Genomic DNA, 7938 nt, shown 5'->3' with positions numbered 1-7938 from the left:
GGCCAAGTCGATGGTTTTCGACTTTGAGAATGAAAGTTTGTGACGCAGACTTCTTCATTCTGATTGGTCGGTAAACCGAACCTAAGTGGGGGGGATGTAACGGGGTACAGAGCCCTAAGTGTATCCCTGGTTACATGAAGTGTGACACGTCACACTTCAGAAGTATGACACGTCATACTTTGGATATTTGGTACAAGGTACCAAGGTCGTCCAAAGCCAACCATTGGTTAATGACATTGCATTTCTATAGGTGACTTATAGTTTGTATTAAACCCAAGCTTTATCTACCTATAAATATACTCAGTTTACATTCTACCTTAGATAGGTCACTTCGCTCTCTTTAGATAAAGAGGGGACCTGTGAGCTGCCGTTCACTGAGAGTTTGTATACTCTCGGAAGCTAACTTCCTCTAGCGCAAGGTGCTGTGTGACCCGTCACAAAAGCAGTACCGGCAGCAGCAATAGCAGCAAGGCTTCTTGCGTAACAATATCCAAATGCTTGTATCATAACTGGCACAGATTCGAGTGCTAATTCTAAAAATGAACGCTACATACATTAAAAATATTGTTTAGCTTTCATTGAGTTTGATATGAGAACTGAACAATCTTTAGTTACTTACAAGCTGAAATCGGCAGTACAAGCAGATAAGTAGTGCAAGCTGGACAGGCGATTATTATCGTTTGCATCGATCCGAGCTAAGTTACATAGCGGCTTAGAACGGCCTATGCTATCGAGCACGATGCAAAGCTAAATACATTGTGTGGCGTTTGTAGACATGCTATTTGAAGTGCAGGTGATTCTGAATGTGATAGCCAACAATAATAAAGAGACCGTGTCAAGATCACTACATGTAGAATAATCTTTAAACCATGGAAAGTATGATGCTAGGGGCTCAGTTTTTTTGTAGGAATAATTGCACGGCTTACTGTGAACTCAGCATTTTGTAGCGAATGGTCTAACTTAAACCTAGATTTATGAAATTAAAGAAGTCGATTTGGGCACATAGGGGCTCATAGGTTTGGAATAAATATCCACTCCAAGCGAAGCGAAGCCGGGAAGGCAAACAACTTGAATAAAACCCAAACTACCGCCGGTGCTTGGCTAGTGATAATTAAAGTAAAAACGAAAAGCTGAACAAATTAAAACAAACTTGAAAGCTGAAAGCCTAAGCGATACACGCTCGTCAAAATGACTCCAGCGTGATATGCTATATCGAAGTTACAGCAATGCTGTAAGAAAGAATTATGTGCATTGACAATAATATTGCCTTTATATTATACCGTATTCCTTCTGTGATTAACGACAGCCATATTCTTGAAGTGAATGATGCCTATCGCTAAGCAAAACATATACTACTGTAGTACCAACCGTAAATTGATCAGGTTTAATCTTGCACTTTGTAAGCTGTCAGTAAGCACTTAAGCTGCAACAGTACAAAATTTAGAGCGCAATGATTGGCTTTTTCGATTGTCATTGATGAGTTAACGTCGTCAATACACATCAGAAATACGGTGCATCAACATTTTGTACCTGTGCACTCATTATATTTAGAGCTAAATTTAGAGATTGTTTATGACACCCCCTTATGCCAGTTTTGGGAGGCGTCCAGTGGTTGTAAGTCTATGTGACACGCGTCTTTTCCGCTAAAGTACACCAGAAATTCTCTCCCCTTATTCCAGATACTAGACAGCTCCAGGAATATGGGGAAGATAACCCTGGTGTGTGCGATAGTTGGGGAGGTGGGAAGCGCGTTTGGTGTGGAGATAGACGACGGTGAGTAAGTGTGGAAGGCGAAGGAAGTCATCGCATACAAGCTGAAGTACACGGGGCGACCTGACAAAGGACTCGGCCTCGTCCTCACTGGCCGAGTCGAACTCACGTTCAGCGAACCGAGGGCTCGGACGGTTGTCTAGGGCGGCCGAGGGTGACGGACTGCGGCGTTTGCTCGCACGCTTGCTCACAGCCGCGTCACCAGCTGAGCGTATCGCCTCCGAGGCCACCTGAGTAGCCTCTTGGAGTGCAGAGCCTTTGCCGTGAGGCTTAGCACTCTTGGCTTGCGCCTTTCCCGCAGCAGTTTTGGAGCGTGTCTTCGCACCGCTCTTTAAAGTGCCACGAGGCATGGTAAACGGTCGAAGTGGAGACCACGAAGAAGAGCGCACAGACTGCTGCTCGAGGCTCTAACTGTGAGGTGGGCCTCCGCCGCGCTCGCGCGGCCAAGTCGATGGTTTTCGACTTTGAGAATGAAAGTTTGTGACGCAGACTTCTTCATTCTGATTGGTCGGTAAACCGAACCTAAGTGGGGGGGATGTAACGGGGTACAGAGCCCTAAGTGTATCCCTGGTTACATGAAGTGTGACACGTCACACTTCAGAAGTATGACACGTCATACTTTGGATATTTGGTACAAGGTACCAAGGTCGTCCAAAGCCAACCATTGGTTAATGACATTGCATTTCTATAGGTGACTTATAGTTTGTATTAAACCCAAGCTTTATCTACCTATAAATATACTCAGTTTACATTCTACCTTAGATAGGTCACTTCGCTCTCTTTAGATAAAGAGGGGACCTGTGAGCTGCCGTTCACTGAGAGTTTGTATACTCTCGGAAGCTAACTTCCTCTAGCGCAAGGTGCTGTGTGACCCGTCACAAAAGCAGTACCGGCAGCAGCAATAGCAGCAAGGCTTCTTGCGTAACAATATCCAAATGCTTGTATCATAACTGGCACAGATTCGAGTGCTAATTCTAAAAATGAACGCTACATACATTAAAAATATTGTTTAGCTTTCATTGAGTTTGATATGAGAACTGAACAATCTTTAGTTACTTACAAGCTGAAATCGGCAGTACAAGCAGATAAGTAGTGCAAGCTGGACAGGCGATTATTATCGTTTGCATCGATCCGAGCTAAGTTACATAGCGGCTTAGAACGGCCTATGCTATCGAGCACGATGCAAAGCTAAATACATTGTGTGGCGTTTGTAGACATGCTATTTGAAGTGCAGGTGATTCTGAATGTGATAGCCAACAATAATAAAGAGACCGTGTCAAGATCACTACATGTAGAATAATCTTTAAACCATGGAAAGTATGATGCTAGGGGCTCAGTTTTTTTGTAGGAATAATTGCACGGCTTACTGTGAACTCAGCATTTTGTAGCGAATGGTCTAACTTAAACCCAGATTTATGAAATTAAAGAAGTCGATTTGGGCACATAGGGGCTCATAGGTTTGGAATAAATATCCACTCCAAGCGAAGCGAAGCCGGGAAGGCAAACAACTTGAATAAAACCCAAACTACCGCCGGTGCTTGGCTAGTGATAATTAAAGTAAAAACGAAAAGCTGAACAAATTAAAACAAACTTGAAAGCTGAAAGCCTAAGCGATACACGCTCGTCAAAATGACTCCAGCGTGATATGCTATATCGAAGCTACAGCAATGCTGTAAGAAAGAATTATTGCATTGACAATAATATTGCCTTTATATTATACCGTATTCCTTCTGTGATTAACGACAGCCATATTCTTGAAGTGAATGATGCCTATCGCTAAGCAAAACATATACTACTGTAGTACCAACCGTAAATTGATCAGGTTTAATCTTGCACTTTGTAAGCTGTCAGTAAGCACTTAAGCTGCAACAGTACAAAATTTAGAGCGCAATGATTGGCTTTTTCGATTGTCATTGATGAGTTAACGTCGTCAATACACATAAGAAATACGGTGCATCAACATTTTGTACCTGTGCACTTATTATATTTAGAGCTAAATTTAGAGATTGTTTATGACACCCCCTTATGCCAGTTTTGGGAGGCGTCCAGTGGTTGTAAGTCTATGTGACACGCGTCTTTTCCGCTAAAGTACACCAGAAATTCTCTCCCCTTATTCCAGATTCTAGACAGCTCCAGGAATATGGGGAAGATAACCCTGGTGTGTGCGATTGTTGGGGAGGTGGGAAGCGCGTTTGGTGTGGAGATAGACGACGGTGAGTAAGTGTGGAAGGCGAAGGAAGTCATCGCATACAAGCTGAAGTACACGGGGCGACCTGACAAAGGACTCGGCCTCGTCCTCACTGGCCGAGTCGAACTCACGTTCAGCGAACCGAGGGCTCGGACGGTTGTCTAGGGCGGCCGAGGGTGACGGACTGCGGCGTTTGCTCGCACGCTTGCTCACAGCCGCGTCACCAGCTGAGCGTATCGCCTCCGAGGCCACCTGAGTAGCCTCTTGGAGTGCAGAGCCTTTGCCGTGAGTCTAAGCACTCTTGGCTTGCGCCTTTCCCGCAGCAGTTTTGGAGCGTGTCTTCGCACCGCTCTTTAAAGTGCCACGAGGCATGGTAAACGGTCGAAGTGGAGACCACGAAGAAGAGCGCACAGACTGCTGCTCGAGGCTCTAACTGTGAGGTGGGCCTCCGCCGCGCTCGCGCGGCCACGTCGATGGTTTTCGACTTTGAGAATGAAGGTTTGTGACGCAGACTTCTTCGTTCTGATTGGTCGGTAAACCGAACCTAAGTGGGGGGGGATGTAACGGGGTACGTAGCCCTAAGTGTATCCCTGGTTACATGAAGTGTGACACGTCACACTTCAGAAGTATGACACGTCATACTTTGGATATTTGGTACAAGGTACCAAGGTCGTCCAAAGCCAACCATTGGTTAATGACATTGCATTTCTATAGGTGACTTATAGTTTGTATTAAACCCAAGCTTTATCTACCTATAAATATACTCAGTTTACATTCTACCTTAGATAGGTCACTTCGCTCTCTTTAGATAAAGAGGGGACCTGTGAGCTGCCGTTCACTGAGAGTTTGTATACTCTCGGAAGCTAACTTCCTCTAGCGCAAGGTGCTGTGTGACCCGTCACAAAAGCAGTACCGGCAGCAGCAATAGCAGCAAGGCTTCTTGCGTAACAATATCCAAATGCTTGTATCATAACTGGCACAGATTCGAGTGCTAATTCTAAAAATGAACGCTACATACATTAAAAATATTGTTTAGCTTTCATTGAGTTTGATATGAGAACTGAACAATCTTTAGTTACTTACAAGCTGAAATCGGCAGTACAAGCAGATAAGTAGTGCAAGCTGGACAGGCGATTATTATCGTTTGCATCGATCCGAGCTAAGTTACATAGCGGCTTAGAACGGCCTATGCTATCGAGCACGATGCAAAGCTAAATACATTGTGTGGCGTTTGTAGACATGCTATTTGAAGTGCAGGTGATTCTGAATGTGATAGCCAACAATAATAAAGAGACCGTGTCAAGATCACTACATGTAGAATAATCTTTAAACCATGGAAAGTATGATGCTAGGGGCTCAGTTTTTTTGTAGGAATAATTGCACGGCTTACTGTGAACTCAGCATTTTGTAGCGAATGGTCTAACTTAAACCTAGATTTATGAAATTAAAGAAGTCGATTTGGGCACATAGGGGCTCATAGGTTTGGAATAAATATCCACTCCAAGCGAAGCGAAGCCGGGAAGGCAAACAACTTGAATAAAACCCAAACTACCGCCGGTGCTTGGCTAGTGATAATTAAAGTAAAAACGAAAAGCTGAACAAATTAAAACAAACTTGAAAGCTGAAAGCCTAAGCGATACACGCTCGTCAAAATGACTCCAGCGTGATATGCTATATCGAAGTTACAGCAATGCTGTAAGAAAGAATTATGTGCATTGACAATAATATTGCCTTTATATTATACCGTATTCCTTCTGTGATTAACGACAGCCATATTCTTGAAGTGAATGATGCCTATCGCTAAGCAAAACATATACTACTGTAGTACCAACCGTAAATTGATCAGGTTTAATCTTGCACTTTGTAAGCTGTCAGTAAGCACTTAAGCTGCAACAGTACAAAATTTAGAGCGCAATGATTGGCTTTTTCGATTGTCATTGATGAGTTAACGTCGTCAATACACATAAGAAATACGGTGCATCAACATTTTGTACCTGTGCACTTATTATATTTAGAGCTAAATTTAGAGATTGTTTATGACACCCCCTTATGCCAGTTTTGGGAGGCGTCCAGTGGTTGTAAGTCTATGTGACACGCGTCTTTTCCGCTAAAGTACACCAGAAATTCTCTCCCCTTATTCCAGATTCTAGACAGCTCCAGGAATATGGGGAAGATAACCCTGGTGTGTGCGATTGTTGGGGAGGTGGGAAGCGCGTTTGGTGTGGAGATAGACGACGGTGAGTAAGTGTGGAAGGCGAAGGAAGTCATCGCATACAAGCTGAAGTACACGGGGCGACCTGACAAAGGACTCGGCCTCGTCCTCACTGGCCGAGTCGAACTCACGTTCAGCGAACCGAGGGCTCGGACGGTTGTCTAGGCGGCCGAGGGTGACGGACTGCGGCGTTTGCTCGCACGCTTGCTCACAGCCGCGTCACCAGCTGAGCCTATCGCCTCCGAGGCCACCTGAGTAGCCTCTTGGAGTGCAGAGCCTTTGCCGTGAGGCCTTAGCACTCTTGGCTTGCGCCTTTCCCCGCAGCAGTTTTGGAGCGTGTCTTCGCACCGCTCTTTAAAGTGCCACGAGGCATGGTAAACGGTCGAAGTGGAGACCACGAAGAAGAGCGCACAGACTGCTGCTCGAGGCTCTAACTGTGAGGTGGGCCTCCGCCGCGCTCGCGCGGCCACGTCGATGGTTTTCGACTTTGAGAATGAAGGTTTGTGACGCAGACTTCTTCGTTCTGATTGGTCGGTAAACCGAACCTAAGTGGGGGGGATGTAACGGGGTACGTAGCCCTAAGTGTATCCCTGGTTACATGAAGTGTGACACGTCATACTTTTGGATATTTGGTACAAGGTACCAAGGTCGTCCAAAGCCAACCATTGGTTGATGACATTGCATTTCTATAGGTGACTTATAGTTTGTATTAAACCCAAGCTTTATCTACCTATAAATATACTCAGTTTACATTCTACCTTAGATAGGTCACTTCGCTCTCTTTAGATATAGAGGGGACCTGTGAGCTGCCGTTCACTGAGAGTTTGTATACTCTCGGAAGCTAACTTCCTCTAGCGCAAGGTGCTGTGTGACCCGTCACAAAAGCAGTACCGGCAGCAGCAATAGCAGCAAGGCTTCTTGCGTAACAATATCCAAATGCTTGAATCATAACTGGCACAGATTCGAGTGCTAATTCTAAAAATGAACGCTACATACATTAAAAATATTGTTTAGCTTTCATTGAGTTTGATATGAGAACTGAACAATCTTTAGTTACTTACAAGCTGAAATAGGCAGTACAAGCAGATAAGTAGTGCAAGCTGGACAGGCGATTATTATCGTTTGCATCGATCCGAGCTAAGTTACATAGCGGCTTAGAACGGCCTATGCTATCGAGCACGATGCAAAGCTAAATACATTGTGTGGCGTTTGTAGACATGCTATTTGAAGTGCAGGTGATTCTGAATGTGATAGCCAACAATAATAAAGAGACCGTGTCAAGATCACTACATGTAGAATAATTTTTAAACCATGGAAAGTATGATGCTAGGGGCTCAGTTTTTGGTAGGAATAATTGCACGGCTTACTGTGAACTCAGCATTTTGTAGCGAATGGTCTAACTTAAACCCAGATTTATGAAATTAAAGAAGTCGATTTGGGCACATAGGGGCTCATAGGTTTGGAATAAATATCCACTCCAAGCGGAGCGAAGCCGGGAAGGCAAACAACTTGAATAAAACCCAAACTACCGCCGGTGCTTGGCTAGTGATAATTAAAGTAAAAACGAAAAGCTGAACAAATTAAAACAAACTTGAAAGCTGAAAGCCTAAGCGATACACGCTCGTCAAAATGACTCCAGCGTGATATGCTATATCGAAGTTACAGCAATGCTGTAAGAAAGAATTATGTGCATTGACAATAATATTGCCTTTATATTATACCGTATTCCTTCTGTGATTAACGACAGCCATATTCTTGAAGTGAATGA

Source organism: Phytophthora infestans, genomic scaffold (assembly GCF_000142945.1).
Source record: "Phytophthora infestans T30-4 supercont1.31 genomic scaffold, whole genome shotgun sequence".
Classification (NCBI taxonomy): domain Eukaryota; phylum Oomycota; class Peronosporomycetes; order Peronosporales; family Peronosporaceae; genus Phytophthora; species Phytophthora infestans.
This window is presented reverse-complemented; position numbering follows the sequence as displayed.